The 17,426-nt window shown below is 45.5% G+C and overlaps 1 protein-coding gene across 4 annotated transcripts in view; it reads left to right on the top strand.

Moving 5' to 3' along the window:
• Positions 1–256: 256 nt before the first annotated feature.
• LOC128325635 (PC-esterase domain-containing protein 1B-like) overlaps positions 257–17,426 on the top strand; it is a 75,870-nt gene continuing 58,700 nt past the window's right edge. For 3 of the 4 annotated variants that reach the window (XM_053251235.1, XM_053251232.1, XM_053251233.1), the window contains exon 1: positions 1,103–1,313. The gene's annotated coding sequence lies outside the window, so the exon portion shown is untranslated. Of the gene's footprint in view, positions 351–1,102; positions 1,314–17,426 lie in introns of those variants that run through there. The other variant, XM_053251234.1, reaches the window with a different exon arrangement.

Below are 17,426 nucleotides of genomic sequence, written 5' to 3'. Positions count from 1 at the left end.
GCCCCAAACCACGCTGGCGACTGACTATCTGCCAGACCCACCCTGTCAAAAGTGGCAGCCTTTTGACAGACCACCTGTGTCGGTTTGCATCAGACACATTTCAGAGCCTGGATCTGAATGGGTGGGGAAACGAACTGAAAAGCTCTGGAATGTGGCAGTTTCGGTTTCTGTTATCTGCCGGGAGGGTTTCCCTTTGCAGTAACCTGGATGCGCTCTTTGTTTCACCGCCTCAGAGTGTGTGTGTGTGTTGGATTTTTTTGAAAACAAAACGAGCATTAGAGAAAAGTTGTTGCGACGAGCTCTCCGACACTGGCCTGGCTGGGTCTCCAGGAATAAGTGCGCGTCTCCAGGTGACTTTTGAAAGCAACTTGTGTGTGTGGGTGTGTGGGTGTCAGTGGGTTGATGCTGAGGGGCGGGGGGCGGCGGCTAGGGCAGCCCCGCTGGCCTCCGAGTAAGCCCCCGCAGGACTGGGCAGTGGGCAGTCTTGCGCGTGCTTGCTCGCGAGTATGCCCAGTGGACGTCAGTGTGGTGGGATGCAGGATCGCGTCGCCTCCCGGGCTGATTTCCGCTGACTGCAGTGAGGCTTGACTTCCGAGGAGATCGCTGGTGGCACCGAGGGCGGAGGCGGGTCTCCGAAGGGGCAAAATGCATTCCTGAGCGGGTGGGCGGGGGTACCCTACCTCTTGGATTTCTGAAACAGAAATGTGGGGCGGCTTGAGGGGCAGCCACCTTGGGGGCACTCCCCCCACCTCACGCAGTCGCCCTTGTGTACCCTCCCACATATCGGACTTCTCAATCAGGGGGAGGAGGGCAGCTGCGGAGCGGGGGGGGGGGGGCTGCCTTGTCCGCGCCCTCGGGGGAGGGAGGGCTGGCGGCGGCGTCTCCTCCCCGCGACCCGCCAGCCCCTTTTCCCGGGAAATGGCCAAAGCTTCTTCAAAGGGAACTGACCCGTTCTATTCCCGCCCCCCTCGCCCTTTCCTGCCAATCCCAGCAGAGAGAGGCTGGGCTCGCCCGGAGCGACAGCGCGCGGAGCAAATGGGGCGGCGAGAAACCCTCCGCGCCCTGCCCGCGGCTACAGCTGCCTGCGGGCTTTGGCGCTCAAGGCTGCCTGTAGCAGCTTTCCCCATTTCCCGCTGCAGCCCGGGAGATCGGAGGCGGCAGCGGCTGCGCTGAGCCTGCTCGGTGGCATTCTGCAGGATCGGGCAGGCTCCCGTTCCCCCTGGAGCGTCAGAATGTAAGACCCAGGTGCTGCAGCCCCCAGAAATGAGGAGGAGTTTTGCGAGAGGAAGTCCAGCATCCTAGGATAACTTTTGGTGAGTTGGGGGCAAATGCGGAAGGGGGCTGGTTGGCCCGGGCTTGAATGTTACGCCTGGCTTGAACTCGCTGGATGGACTCGGACCTAGAGGCTGGCAGCCAGACTAGATGACTCCCGAGTAGTCCCATTCAAATTAATGGAACAAATTATGTTGGCACAGCTAAGTTCAGTAGGAATGCTCAGGAGTAATTTAGTCTGCTTGTTAGTATCTGCAATATAAGAGTATGTAGCATGGACCCACCTTTTTGGGCTGTTGTAAGAAATGCCACCGAATAACTTTATTTTTGAAATGGCATTACTTTCTTTCAACAGCATTTCCAAAGTGGTGTGCAGAAATAAAACCACTATATAAAGTATAAAATCATATTTAAATTTTTTAAAAAAAGGTTTCCACCTTGATCTCTCTTCAGGGGGAACATCCAAAGCAAGCAGTTTATAATAGCATAACCCCCTGCCAAATAACAATGAATCAAGCATATTACTTACAATAAATACAAAGCACAATTATAAAAGAACCCAGGTTATTTTATAACCTGGAACCACAGGAACCAACCTTGGGTTCCTAGTCCCAGTGGCCTTTGAGGATGATGGAAGTTGTAGCCCAGCTCTATCTGGGGACCCAAGTTTGGAACCGCTAAGATAACAGATTCAGAGTAGCTATTAAAGTCATTGAGAAGGCCTGGGTGACTATAAAGGTCTTTGTCTGGTGCTGGAAAGACAACTGCCTAGGCCCCTAGCGAGCATGAATATGAAGCCATTTGAAAAAATTCTAAAAGTGAACTGAGAATTTCTAAAAACATCTAACTGCAAACGGTCCTTTCTTCCTCTGCGGGTGGGATTAGAACAAGCAGGAAAACCCAAATTGAGTAGAGATCAAGCTGTGGGCAGGAGACGTTGTGCTCCAGGGGTTGTGAGAATTGGAGCACTAGGATGATTTCCATCAGGCATTCCCAAGTTTGGGCTCCCACATGTTGGACTACAACTCCCATCCTGCCCAGCCATTGTGGATGGGGATGATGGGGGTTGGAGTCCAACATCTAAGAACCCCTGAGTTAGGTGAAGCAGTGCCAGCCCTGAAGGGGGCAGTGTCAGGCAGAGCGAGGTGATATAGGTGGGCATGGATGCTGCCAGCTGCAGCCATAATCTGCTCTTTCTTACACATGGGTTCCTTCTGCAGAGCTGCTGCCGGCAGCTATGAGGCTTGCAGAATCAACAGTGATTTTTAATACAACCTCAAATTTCACTAACTGGAGCTCATGGTCCTGCAGGCACTTTCTTTGCAGTATCTTTGCTTTTGATGCACTCTGGTGGGGTTTCCACCTCTCTCCCCCTCTCAAAGGCAGGGCCTTTTTTGGCTTTTAAGAGCTGTGGGGCAGCTTGGGAAAGCTATGCCTGTTGAATGTCTACCTATTAAAATTGTCTCTCTTTGGGATGGGGATTTAACAATGAGCTTCTTTGTGGTGGCTACGTTAGAAATATATCTGATATTTAAAAAAACTCTGCCAATTTAAGACCAGAAGGCTATTTCAATGTGGCTCAAGCTCCACAAAGCCGGGGAAATTGGAACCTAAGGCTGATGCCTTAGCAGATATTCTGCCACATGATCTGTAAGGATGTTGTGCAGTGTCACAGATTGTGCTCACTTATAACTGGCTTTCCCAATGTCTCCCCCTCTCTCTTTTCCCTAAGAGTTTTTATTCCAAAGCTGCCATCATATACCAAACTCTACTGTTGTGAATGACACCTGGTTTTGCATTCTGTATATGCTCAGAGGGAAAGTGGCAAAGTCATACCATACACAAACTGAATAGGTTCTTGGAGATGGTGACCATATAGGATCTGGACGCGCAAGCAGAGATAGAGGGAGACACACTCAGAAAGTTCAATGGGCTTTATTATAGAAAGTTGCCCATCAGGATAAAATTCAAACAGTTCATTCAAATTAAAAACATGTTTCCGATTCAAAGTGTAGTGCAGTGTGCCTAGCTAACATATGTGTGTGCAATCAGTAATTACAGCTATTTAACAAATCCTAATAAAACATTTGGAGAGAAGCAGAGAGAGAAGAAAGAAGGGAGCAGGCTGCTTGAATAGGCATCTCACCAGGTTCACGGAGAAGCCTTCAAAGGACTTGTCTGTTGCTGGGGCTTGGGAGCAATGCAGGCTTCAAGCCGTCAGGCAGGCTGGTGGTAAATGCTCAGAGCAAAGCGGAGAGAGAGAGAGCACCATGGCTGGGTAGTCTTGACTTCTCACTTGCAGCGGAGGTCACTGACGGTTCCTGTCCACGGAAAGAATTCCTGCTCTAGCCTCGCGGCTTGAGCAGTAAACTCTGGGATCACTCTTGAGCAAAGATCTGCTGGTTGGGCAAAGCCTGCTGATTTGCCCTGTGCCCATGTCCAGAGACCTCATTTCATAGCAGCTGGCTCCCATAGACCTGCACTAGGAGTTCTTTCAAGACAGCAGTCTCTTATCATAACACTTCCCTCTTAGGACAAAACTGTTTCTTTGTTAGACCAGTTCAGAGCAGCTTCCTCTGCATATGGTCTTTTTGTTGTCAGGATGCAGTCTGCTCCTTTTGTTCTCCAAACATCTGCATTTCTTAAGGGGTTGGTCTGTCTTTCTTGCTCCAAAGAGTGTTAAAAAGTCAAAAGAAGGAAGAAGCTAAGCGATATATGTGAGATATGTGACTTCTTGCGCACATCTACTTAGTGTGTGATTCTAAGAAAAAGAATGTTTAAAGTAACAGCCAAGAGGTACATGCTTGAGGCTAGTTCATCAATGCATTTGACTAAGGCAGAACAATATAGGTGACATCAGCATGATAAGCCTTCTGTCATAGGAAGTAAGGGATTAGCTTCCAGCTTGTCTCCTAGAAGTTGATCATTTCACTGGAGGGAAGTCTTGCAACAGTGCCTTGCAACAGTGTGGCTACGAGTTCTGGTCCAATATGAGTGGCCTGCGCCATAACACTACAAAGTCTTCACAGCTTCTCTGGCGCGGAAGTTAAGATGGGCACCATAACTTTCAATTTCCATTCTTTTTAGAGCACGAGTGAAAATGTAAAGCAGGGATTCTTAGCATTGGGTCCCCAGATGTTATTGGACTTCAACGCCCATAACCCCCAACCAAAGGCCACTGGGGCAGGGGATTATGGGAGTTGAAGTCCAATAACATCTGGAGACCCAGCGTTGAGAACCCCTGATGTAAAGCATCTTAACGTTCATCTTAAATCTAAGGTTTTTGGATTACTGAATTTCCAGGCGTTTTGAAATATCCCATCACTAGGCACTGCCCCTGCAATAGAATCTACTAGCTGGCTCCCCCAGCTGATGTCACACTTCTGGCAAAATGAGTCAGCACCATAGGGTCATCTAGTTCGGGATTGTCTACACAGACTGGCAGCAGCTTCTCCAAGGTAACAGGCAGGAGTCTTTCCTAGCTCTTTCTGAAGATGCTGCCAGGGAGGGAACTTGGGACCTTCTGCATGCAAGCAGGCAGGTGCTCTTCTACTGAGCTATGGTCCTATCCCATAAGGAGAATATCTTACAGTACTCGTATGTAGTCTCCCATTCCAATGCAAACCAGGGCAGACCCTGTTTAGCAAAGGGGACCATTCATGCTTTCTACCACAAGACCAGCTTCCCCCGCCACAGACTTGAATGGGGTGAGGGGGAAAGTCAAACCTTAATGACTTACCCAGCAAAGGATTTACTTCCTGGACAAGCCTGAACAGATTACATCAGACTTCTTGCCTGTAACCTTGGAGAAATTGCTGCCAGTCAGTGTAGACAATACTATGCTAGCTGGACCAAAGGCCTGACTTGGCAAGGCAATGTCCTTTGTTCCTATGTTCCTAACTGCATTTTCCATTTTGTCACCCACTCAGACGACACCCAGTTTGGAGAGATCCTTTTGGAGCTCCTTGTAATCTCTCTTGGATTTCACTACCCTAAAAAATTTGGTGTCATCTGCAAATTTATTTTATTTTTACATTTGGCCACCTCGCTGCTTACCCCAACTTCTCGATCCTTTATGAATAAATTGAAAAGAACTAGTCCCAGTACAGAACCCCGGGGGGGGCACTTCTTACTTCCCTCCATTTAGAAAACTGAGTTTTGTTCTGGGCGGCAGCATCAAGGCAGCATGTGCATACATGCATTTAGAATGAGGCCTTCCTGATTCGACCTGAGTTGGATCTAAAACTAACTGAGCGGACATTAAAAAACTTGTGAGTGTGCGCACATGCGCACGCCTTAGAGGGAACAGTGCTTAGCAGTGTGGTAAAAAGGTAGACATAGGCGTGAGGTGGGACTAAAATAACTGAGACACACAAATAAAATACAGTAGAGTGAAAGAAGCCATAAAAGGGAAGAAGATTTCCTTCCGAAATTGGAAGGCCTGTCCAAATGAAGAGAACAGAAAGGAACACAAACTCTGGCAAAAAAATGCAAGCTGACAATAAGGGAGGCAAAAAGAGAGTTTGAGGAACATTTAGCCAAAAGTATCAAGGGGAATAATAAAAACTTCTTTAAGTACATCAGAAGCAGGAAACCTGCCAGGGAGGCGATTGGGCCATTAGACAATGAGGGAGTGAAAGGGATTATTAAGGAGGATATGGAGGTTGCAGAGAAGCTAAATGAGTTCTTTGCATCTGTCTTCACAGCAGAGGATACTGAGCATATACCTGTTCCTGAACCAGGCTTTTCAGGGATGGAGACTAGAGAGCTGAGTCAGATAGTAGTGACAAGGGATGATGTACTAAACTGTCTGGAAAAACTGAAAGCTAACAAATCACCAGGGCCGGACGGCATCCATCCAAGAGTTCTCAAAGAACTCAAATGTGAAATTGCTGACCTCCTTGCTAAAATTTTCAACTTATCCCTGAAATCGGGCTCTGTACCAAAGGACTGGAGAGTAGCAAATGTAACACCCATTTTCAAAAAGGGACCCAGGGGCGATTCGGGAAATTACAGGCTAGTTAGCCTAACGTCCATTCCAGGCAAATTGATGGAAAGCATCCTCAGGGATAAAATTGTAAAGCACCTAGAAGAACAGGCCCTGCTGGGAGTGAGCCAGCATGGCTTCTGCAAAAGTAAATCTTGCCTCACCAACCTTTTGGACTTCTTTGAGAGTGTCAACGAGTGTGTGGATCAAGGTGATCCAGTTGACATAGTATACCTGGACTTCCAAAAAGCTTTTGACAAAGTTCCTCATCAAAGACTCCTGAGGAAACATAGCTGTCATGGGATAAAGGGACAAGTACATGTGTGGATTGCTAACTGGTTGAAAGACAGGAAACAGAGGGTAGGTATCAATGGAGAGTTTTCACAATGGAGGGAAATAAGAAGTGGGGTCCCCCAGGGATCTGTACTGGGACCGGTGCTTTTTAATTTATTCATAAATGATCTAGAAGCAGGGGTAAGCAGCGGTGTGGCCAAATTTGCAGATGATACCAAACTCTTCCGGGTAGTGAAATCCGAAACGGATTGTGAGCAGCTCCAAAAGGATCTCTCCAAACTGGGGGAGTGGGCGACAAAAATGGCAAATGTGGTTCAGTGTTAACAAGTGTAAAGTGATGCACACTGGGACGAAAAACCCCAACTTCAAATATACGCTGATGGGATCCGAGCTGTCGGTGACGGACCAGGAGAGGGATCTTGGGGTTGTGGTGGACAGATCGTTGAAAGTGTCGACTCAATGTGCGGCAGCTGTGAAAAAGGCAATTTCAATGCTAGGGATCATTAGGAAGGGGATTGAAAATAAAACTGCTAATATTATAATGCCCTTATACAAAACTATGGTGCGACCACACTTGGAGTACTGTGTACAATTCTGGTCACCACATCTTAAAAAGGACATTGTTGAACTGGAAAAGGTGCAGAAGAGGGCAACCAAGATGACCAGGGGCCTAGAGCACCTTTCTTATGAGGCAAGACTACAACACCTGGGGCTTTTTAGCTTAGAAAAAAGACAGCTGCAGGGAGACATGAAATCATGCATTGTTTGGAGAATTTGGAGAGAGATAAATTCTTTTCCTTCTCACACAACACTAGAACCAGGGGTCACTCCATGAAATTGATTGCCAGGAGGTCTAGGACCAACAAACGGAAGTACTTTTTCACACAACGCGTGATCCAATTGTGGAACTCTCTGCCCCAGGACGTAGAGACAGCCAACAACCTGGATGGCTTGAAGAGGGGTTTGGATAACTTCATGGAGGAGAGGTCCATCAATGGCTACTAGTCAGAGGGCTGTGGGCCACCTCCAGTCTCAAAAGGCAGGATGGCTCTGAGAACCAGTTGCAGGGGAGTAATGGCAGGAGAGAGGGCATGCCCTCAACTCCTGCCTGTGGCTTCCAGCAGCATCTGGTGGGCCACTGTGAGAAACAGGATGCTAGATTAGATGGGCCTTGGGCCTGATCCAGCAGGGCTGTTCTTATGTTCTTATGAGACAAGACCAGGTTTACTTGTGGCCAAAGGTTTCAAAAATACAAAACACAGTACAGGAACAGAAATAATGAGTATTTTGCTGTGCTGTATGGGAGATTAATACTATTTATGTTGACTCTTGAATGGAATGCCTTGGAGGGGGCTCCTGTCTCAGATCATCAGAGCTGGGAGGCTGGATCCCACATAATCAAAGAATGCTTGTAGATAGTCCTGCTAATGGATCTTGAGGTCACAGGCCTTGGAATGTGTAAACTGGAGGGCTCATTCCATCTGCATCTTGTCAATCTCGGTGCCTGGTACCTGTGCTCCTTCTTGAATTAGGAGGAGAAAGAGGCCAGGAGCCCTTCTGGTGACAGCAAACTGATGGAGTTCAGTGTTGATAAGCCCACAGTCTGGAAGAAAATGGAAAATGAATTATTGATAGGGTCCAAGTTACATGGATCAAAGGAGATTAATTGGTGTATAATCTATTTGGAAATAGGAAACCCAAAGAGCCAATGGGAACCTTAGGCAATCTTGTCGGATGAAGTAAGGAAGAGGTTTGGTTTTGGGAGCATAAAGTAGACAGGTAGAAGAAAAGAACATTTCTTTAAAAGAAGAAATGTTCCTTTGCTTCTTTCTATTCTATTGTTACCTTTCTGGGACTTCTGCCACTCGGATTCCCTCTCAAAATCACCTCTCTCTCTCTTATATATTACTTTATAAACATGTTACTATTATACTGCTATATTCCAACATTTCTATGTTATCTCTATCTATAATCAGTTTTTATCTCTGACCAGTTGTATTCCTTTGTAATCAGCTATACACAAATTATTTTATTTATTTTTAAAAAATATTTCGCCCAAACTTTGCGTCTCTGAGCTGTAGAATTCTGTAGATTTAGCTGTAGATTCTCTAGTTCTTCACTTAGTTTGTTATTTTACCAAAGAAGAGGTTTCCTGAATCTCTTTGGAGAAGCTTGGAACTCCTCAGGCTGCCAGAAGGATAAATACCGTTTTCTTTTAGGGGTGTAAGTTGAGAGAGTTTAGGCTCATTTGGGAGGGAAATGAATGGGATTTGCAGGCCAGCAACAGCTGGGGACCCCAAGGTTGTGACCCCCTGAACTAGGAAATACTGGGTAGATTGATAGCAGCAGTCTTCCTCATAGGCATTCTAAATGACAAGTGCATTGTCTGTTTCCCCTAGAACACAATACTTTCCTCACTTCCTGCTACCAGTTCATAATTCGTATGCCTTAATTATTCTAGGAAAATGTTTTAAGTGGCTTCTGGGATTTGGTCCCACAAAAGCCTACTGAGTCATAGAAAGAACCACTTCTTTCAAGGTGGCAAATGAGAGGAGTGAGGAAGAAGGTGGAAAAGTTGTTTGCGCTTAAAGGAATGGGCTGTAGCTCAGTGACTTTGCATGCATGTGCTTTGCATGCAGAGGGTCCCAGATTCCATCCTTGGTGTTTTGAGGAAAGGTTTTGAAAGACCCTAAGCGCTGGAGAGGCGATGCTAGTCTGTAGCCCGTGAGAGGTGATGGCCACTAAAGATGGCCATGCTTCACTTAGAAATGGCCAAAAGTTGCCCCGCAGAAGCATTGAACGTGTAAGCAGAGCCCAGGGATGGTGTTTTGTAGATGGAACGTACCTACTGAAGCAGTTGCTTGGAAACATGTATTTTATTTATTTATTATTTAACACATTTGTATACCACCCAAAATGTAAGTCTCTGGGCGATATACAACAAAACAAATAAAAAGGTTAAAACATTACAATGATTTAAAATTTAAAATGTTAAAATTGTTAAAAACCAGGGTGGATTTGATTTAAATCAAACTGATTTAAATCATGATTTAAATCACTAGCAGGGTGGATAAAAATAATAAAAATCCTATTTAAATCAAAAAAATCCTATTTAAATAAAAAAAAATCCGATTTAAATCAAAAAAATCTGATTTTTTATTTAAATTGGATTTTTTTGATTTAAATTGGATTTTTTTGATTTAAATTGGATTTTTTTGATTTTTATCCACCCTGCTAGTGATTTAAATCGTGATTTAAATCGTGATTTAAATCAGTTTGATTTAAATCAAATCCACCCTGTTAAAAACACAAAACAGTATCTAATTAGGGGTGTGAATTAAATATATACAGTGTCTTTGTGTGGAATATTAGGCTAAAAGATGGGAGCAAACAAGTGTGGGGAAGGAAGATGATCGGAGGTAGGTTGGACATACAGGATTGGAATGGAGTCGTGCAGCGGTCACGAACGCAGAGCATGAACAGGTTTTGCAGTGGCTGTGTGGGCTGGGGCCGTGTTCCTCACGGAACGGCCCAGGAGACAGTGGCAGCTGCTGTCAGACCTAAGTGTGGCTCCCTGACCAATTGTTGATTGGGCGTGTGCAAAACTTCAACCAAAGCTAAATACTTGTATGAATTCTTACTGGCATCAGGTGGAGGTGACCATTCTCACTGTGCAGTGCTAGGCTTTGCCCAACACTGGAGGGGCTCCCTTAAGGGAAATGGAGCCCCCTTGAGCCACTGCGCCATCTTGGAAAGTGTGCACGGAGTACTGGGAAGTGTAGTCCTTCCTGGGGCTTTCCTCCTAGAGCTCTTAAGAAGGAGCTCTGTCTCTCTTTAAGGGTCGTCCCAGCTCCGAGAAAAGTACAGTATTGCGCAGAGATCAGAGCAGTGGGAAATGGCTCTCGCATGGAAGGTGTTTTTTTGTTGGTTGGTTGTTTTTTTGCCAGAGTGGCTCTCACTTGAAAAATAGTGAAGATGGTCTAGGGTGGGAGCACTATGGAGTGATGTTTTGGACCAGTGACCATTTGACACAAGGACTGGGTCCTTTATAGCAGGGGTTCCCATCACTGGGGTCCTCAGGTGTGGTTGGATTACAGTTCCCATCACCCTCAGTCATAATGGCCCTTGTTTGTCGTCCAGCAACGTCTTCCAAGTGATGAGAACCCCTGCTATAAAGGATGAGACTTTTGCTTCCAGAAGAACAAGACCATGATCTGCTTGAAGTCCATATGTGTCCAGGGTGGTCTTTGTCATGAGCCCTGTCTCCTAGTAAGATCATTTGGAGAGGTCTGGTTAGAGATGCTGCCAACTCATTTTGTGGCGCCTCAGGGTTGGGCTTTCTCTGGCTGTCTTGGGGCTCTGCAATATACTCCCTGTTGAAATAAGAGCTTATCCTCTGCTTGCTTTTAGGAAGACCCTCAAGACGTACCTGTTTTCCCAGGCTTTTAACTGAAATTTAAATTTTTTATGTTTTTATTCACTGAGATTGTTTTATCTGTTCTATGAATATTGTTTTACATTGCTCTTACATTTGTTATAACTTTGTATACTGCCTAGAGATGTCTCTTTCAGGAGGTATAGAGACATGATAGATAGATAGATAGATAGATAGATAGATATGGTCCTGCCAAAGACTCACTCTTTTCCTAGAGCCAAAAGATCACAAGCTTGATGCTGTGTTTCTAGTCGACAGCTTAGTTTAGCTCAGGTAATGTAGACTTGACTTAGCAAGCCAGAGGTTGCCAGTTTGATTCCCCGCTGGTATATTTCCCAGACTATGGGAAACACCTATATCGGGCAGCAGCGATCTAGGAAGATGCTGAAAGGCATCATCTCATATTGCGTGGGAGATGGCAGTGGTAAACCCCTCCTGTATTCTACCAAAGACAACCACAGGGCTCTGTGGTCGCCAGGAGTTGACACCGACTCAACGGCACATTTCAGCAACTTCTTATATTGCTGCTGCCTGATGTAAGACTAGCATATACCTATGTGAGTGGATAATGATAGGTTCTGTGAACAGTTAAATAGAATGAATGTGTGTGCACACGCTTGGATAAGATTACAAGTGCATCTAGAGAGTGGCTGTGCCCTTACATATGTAATCATTTGATGCAATGCAATAAACTGCTGTGGAAGCCATTTCCTGTGGCGTAAGATCCCGCTCTGTGAGTCTAGTAGCCAAGAGTTGGATATGCTCTCATAGACCATTTTGTGTCTCTAATAAAAGCTCTAATAGACCTTTTGTGTCTTAACAAGTCAGCATAGACAGTTCTTAGCTAAAGTCCAGACTCTACTGAAGGCAGCTTCCTATGTGCCAAGCTTTGTTATTGTTGGGGATGAGGATCAAGGGGGAAAGCCCAAGATCTTGCAGGGAGAGGGTGGGAGGGTTTTGAACTGGGGGGCAGAGGAGGTGGCACTGTCCGCTTACATCTGGGGTGGTCAACTTGAGGCTCTCTAGCTGTTTTGGGGACTACAGTTCATGTGTATTGTGGCTGGGGATGGTGGGAGATACAGTTCAAGAACAGCTGGAGAACTTCAGAGAGGGAGTTTCATGTGTCAGACAGAGTCATTGAAGGGAACAGAAAGGCCTGGGCAGCAAAACAATGCTGTATGATATTAACCCCTAGCCCCAGGTGAAATGAAACTACACTCACTGCATTAGCCTCTATATTAGTCTCTAGTTGACACTCCAAGACTTTGGGATGGGCTCCCTTCCGAAATAAGCGCCTCCCCATCTCTGGCATCTTTTAAAAGGGAAGCTTTTAATTATAGAATTATATGTTATAATTATAGAATCTATTATTGTTTTAAACAGTTGTAATGTTTTAATGTTTTAACTTTGTTTCTAATCTGTGTTGTTCTAATGTAAATCACTCACAGATGCTCTAAATAAAGAGTTGCCCCTTCCCTTTCCCTTGCTGTCATTTGGATTGTAACCCCCACAGGGCAGAGATTTGCCTCTTGCATATATACATGGTGATGGTGGCATTTAAAAACAATAGCCTCCAGGCCTTGTTTCCTTTAACAGGGATTCCCTGATGTTGTTGACTACAACTCCCACAAACCCCAAGCAAAAGCCATTGCAGCTGGGGAATCTGGGAGTTGTAATCACAACATCTGGGAATCCCTGTTAGCAGGAACACTGCCTCCAGGAGTGTGTGTGTGTGTGTGTGTGTGTGTGTGTGTGTGTGTGTGTGTGTGTAAAAACCCCAATAATAAATTGTATCTAAGTGTAAAATGTTTTAGATGCATTTTCCTTAAAATATATTGAAATATTGCTCCTCCACTATGGGTGTTATGGAGCTCTGCCTAAAGTAAGTGATGGGACATAATGATATGCCATCCTTGTTTGATGGTCCAGACCAGGAAACAGGTTCTGCAGAGCTGTGGCCCCGTTTGAACTCTGCCCTTGCTAGTCTGGTAGCCATGTTGGCTCATTAGGAAGAAATCTAAACAGGAGCAGTAGCACCATTCCTTTATTAGAATAAATCTGAAAATCCTAGATGTTTAGAGTTGGAATGGATCTTGGTCTCCTGGTCCAGTCCCCTGCTCAGCACAGGGATCTCCTACGGCATCTCAGACGGATGGCCCTGCAGCTTCTGTTTGGAAACCTCCAGCAAAGGAGAGCCCCCCACTGCATGAGGCAGGCTGTTCCACTGCCAAACAGCTCTTAGGGGCAGAAGCTTCTTCCTAATGCCAAACTTTAATCTACTTGCTTGCAGTTTCAGGCCCTGGGTTCTAGTCCTGCCCTGCAGAGCAGCAGAGAGCAAGTCCGTGCTCTCTCTCTCTTCTGTGTGACGGCCCTTCCGGGATTTGAAGATGGCGGTCCTATTGTTTCCCCTTAGTCTTCTCTTCTCCAGGCTAAACACACCCAGCTCCCAAGTCATTCATCACAGGCCTTCATTTCTAGACTTCTGGCCTCCTTGGCTGCCCTCCTCTGAACTGTTCCAGTTTATCAACCTCATCCTTAAAATGTGGGGCCCAGAACTGGACGCAGCATTCCAAGTGAGGATCGGAACAAAGTGGAATGTTTACTCCCTGTCATCTGGACGCTGTGCTCTTGTTAATGCAGCCTCAGATGACTTTAGCTTATTTTGCAGCTGCTCTTCCTCCAAATGGACGTTAAACAAACAAGAAGCAGAAGAGAGGCACATGTGGCCGATAATGAGCATGCTGGGAGCCCCCTGTGCTGTATTGCCGCTTTAAGGTGGCAATTCAAGAGACGCATGGCTGACCCACAATGAACTTAGTTTGTGCCCAGTGCAAAAGATACCAGGCTCTAACGTAAAAAAGCAGCAAAGAATGTTTTTGATCACTGGCTTAACTCTGACCCACATTTCACATGAGGCTGTCACAAAGTTCTTTTATCAGCAACATCTCCTTTTCATCTTTCTTTGTCTAATCCCCAACCTAAGGAGAAATTCTGAGAAACTTGAAAGCTTGCTTACAGAGAGCTGCTTTGGATGACACTTTACTAGCCCATATGATTGGCAAGAGACAGACTGAGAGGGGCCCCATCATGACATCTTTCATGGATGTCCAGTGCCCTCCTGGTATGCCCCTTTATTGCGTGGAGGTAGACTGTTTGCACAGTGGCCACTTGGATAAACAGCCCACCCCAATGTGACAAAAGGATGTGTCAGGAGAGTGTCAGAACATCCATGGAAGATATCACAAGGCACCTCCTTTTTAAACTCATGTACTGGTAAGTTGTTATCCAGACCAACCCACTGTGACTTTTTAAGCTGGTCCCAGTAATGGTGTTGCATTTCTTCAGCTGTTGAAAGATCTTTTTTGGCCTAGAAATGAGAGACTGTTGCAGCTCACTTCTGTGCTTCTTTACTCAGAAGTAAGTTCCTCAGTGTTTAGTGTGCCTTACTTACTGCCTGCTAAGGTATGTGTTTATCTTAAAGACTAACCAGTTTGTTCCAGGATAGGGTTTGATAGCCAGATATGTGGACAGTGAAGATGTTGTGTAATATGGTGACTCCAACATGAAGATAATTTGTTTTTTCAAGATGAGATTAAAAGATAAAAGATCCTGATAGCAGAAGTGCAAGATGTGATTTTAAGCTGGCGCTTAAAATCAAAAAGTTCACAGAGCAGCTTTTCAAATGACACCTGAGGAATAGCCAACAGGAGCTGGATAGTATCAAATTCGGCAAGTGCCATCCCTTAAGGTGCGAGGGTGTAAAAGATTCAGATAAAACAAGAAGGGGACAGAGCAGAACCACATCAAGTTCAGACAGAAGGCTGTTCTAGCTGGTCAAAGAGATCAAAGAGCTAAAAGAAAGATAGCAGATAAGAGATCCAGATAAGCCTCTGAGCCAAGATGGGTGAGCTGGAGTGCTTGGTAGCTAACACAGAAATAGATATAGTGGGCATAACAGAAACATGGTGGAACTGTGAGAACCAGTGGGACACCTCTCTATAGAAAGGACATGGAGGGGTGCCTTGGAGGTGGAGTAGCACTGTATGTTAAAGAAGGGATAGAACCTAACAAGCTAGAAAACCTAGGAGGACTGGAGTCCTCCACTGAAACCCTGTGGGTGACAATACAAGGCCTGAAAGGGAATGTGCTGCTAGGGACGTGCTATCGCCCTCCCGATCAAAACAGTGACTGGGTGTTGCGGCAGGAAATCAGGGAGGCGTCAAGGAGAGGCAGGGCTGTAATAATGGGTGACATCAATTACCCACACATACCGGTGAAACTCAGAAAATTAGAATATCGTGCAAAAGTCCATTAATTTCAGTAATGCAAATTGAAAGGTGAAACTGATATATGAGACAGACGCATTACATGCAAAGCGAGATAAGTCAAGCCTTAATTTGTTATAATTGTGATGATCATGGCGTACAGCTCATGAAAACCCCAAATCCACAATCTCAGAAAATTAGAATATTACATGGAACCAAGAAAAGGATTGAAGAATAGAACAATATAGGACCTCTGAAAAGTATAAGCATGCATATGTATTCAGTACTTGGTTTGGGCCCCTTTTGCAGCAATTACTGCCTCAATGCGGTGTGGCATGGATGCTATCAGCCTGTGGCACTGCTGAGGTATTATGGAAGACCAGGATGCTTCATTAGCGGCCTTCAGCAATTCTGTATTGTTTGGTCTCATGTCTCTCATCCTTCTCTTGGCAATGCCCCATAGATTCTCTATGGGGTCAGGTCAGGCGAGTTTGCTGGCCAATCAAGCACAGTACACTGTATACTTTTCAGAGGTCCAATATTGTTCTATTCTTCAATCCTTGTCTTCTTGGTTCCATGTAATATTCTAATTTTCTGAGATTGTGGATTTGGGGTTTTCATGAGCTGTACGCCATGATCATCACAATTATAACAAATTAAGGCTTGACTTATCTCGCTTTGCATGTAATGCGTCTGTCTCATATATCAGTTTCACCTTTTAATTTGCATTACTGAAATTAATGGACTTTTGCACGATATTCTAATTTTCCGAGTTTCACCTGTAGACTGGGGAAATTCCCAGTCAGGTAAAGACAAAGAGGTCAGATTTCTAGATATGCTGAATGACTGTGCCCTAGAACAGTTGGTCTTGGAACCAACCAGAGAGAAGGTGACCTTGGACTTAATCCTGAGTAGCACCCAGGAACTGGTGCGTAGGTTGTTTGTTTGTTTGTTTTTCTATACCACCCTTCCAAAAATGGCTCAGGGCGGTTTACATGCAGAAATAATAAGTAAATAAGATGGTTCCCTGTCCCCAAAGGGCTCACAATCTAAAAGAACACAAGATAGACATCAGCAACAGCCACTGGAGGTACTATGCTGGGGGTGAATAGGGCCAGTTACTCTCCCCCTGCTAAATAAAGAGAATCACCATGTTAAAAGGTGCCTCTTTGCCCAGTTAGCAGGGGTTATGTCAGTATCAAGGACCCTTCTGGGAACAGTGCCCATAGTGCGATCAGATTCAGCATACATGTGGGGAGAGAATCACCAAGAAGTCTAACACAGACTCAGAAGAGGAAACTTCTTCAAAATGAGGAGTATGGTGAAAAGACAGTTGAAAGGGAAAATCAGGAGAGTCACTTCACTCCAGAATGCATGGAGTTTACTTAAAACCACGATACTAGAAGCCCAGTTAGAATGTATACTGAAAAGGAGGAAATGTACTATCAAGACCTGGAGGATGCCAGCATGGCTAACAGGTACTGTCAAGGAAGCCATAAAGGAGAAGAAGACTTCCTTCTGAAATTGGAAGGCTTGCCCAAATGAAGAGATCAGAAAGGAACCCAAACTTTGGCAAAAGAAATGCAAGGAGACAATAAGGGAGGGTAGGTATAAATGGAGAGTTCGAGGAACATTTAGCTAAAAGCATCAAGGGGAATAACAAAAACGTCTTTAAATACATCAGAAGCAGGAAATCTGCCAGGGAGGCGGTTGGACCATTAGACAATGAGGGAGTGAAAGGGATTATTAAGGAGGATATGAAGGTTGCAGAGAAGCTGAATGAGTTCTTTGAGTCTGTCTTCACCGCAGAGGATACTGAGTATATACCTGTTCCTGAACCCGGCTTTTTGGGGACGGAGGCTAAAGAACTGAGTCAGATAGAAGTGACAAGAGATGGAGGTGAGTCTCATGATCAGTGAGACTCACCAAAAGCGGGTTAGCAGGGATGGCGGGCTTAGTTCTCACAGCCGGGGCTGTGGGGATCCAGGGGGCGTGTGGCCCCTGGAAGGTCCAGGATGCCCCACGTGAGTGCGCAGGGCATCCTGGAGTAACCCTCAGGGCTGGGAGTCTTGTTTCAGCCTCCCGGCGGGGGTCTCCTCATGTTTTGCTGCGGTGCAGAGCTGCATCGTGGCAATACATGATCAAATATATGGGGTTAGTGGAGCGCTCGCTC

This window comes from Hemicordylus capensis, chromosome 5, assembly GCF_027244095.1.
Source record: "Hemicordylus capensis ecotype Gifberg chromosome 5, rHemCap1.1.pri, whole genome shotgun sequence".
NCBI lineage: Eukaryota > Metazoa > Chordata > Lepidosauria > Squamata > Cordylidae > Hemicordylus > Hemicordylus capensis.
This window is presented reverse-complemented; position numbering and strand designations above follow the sequence as displayed.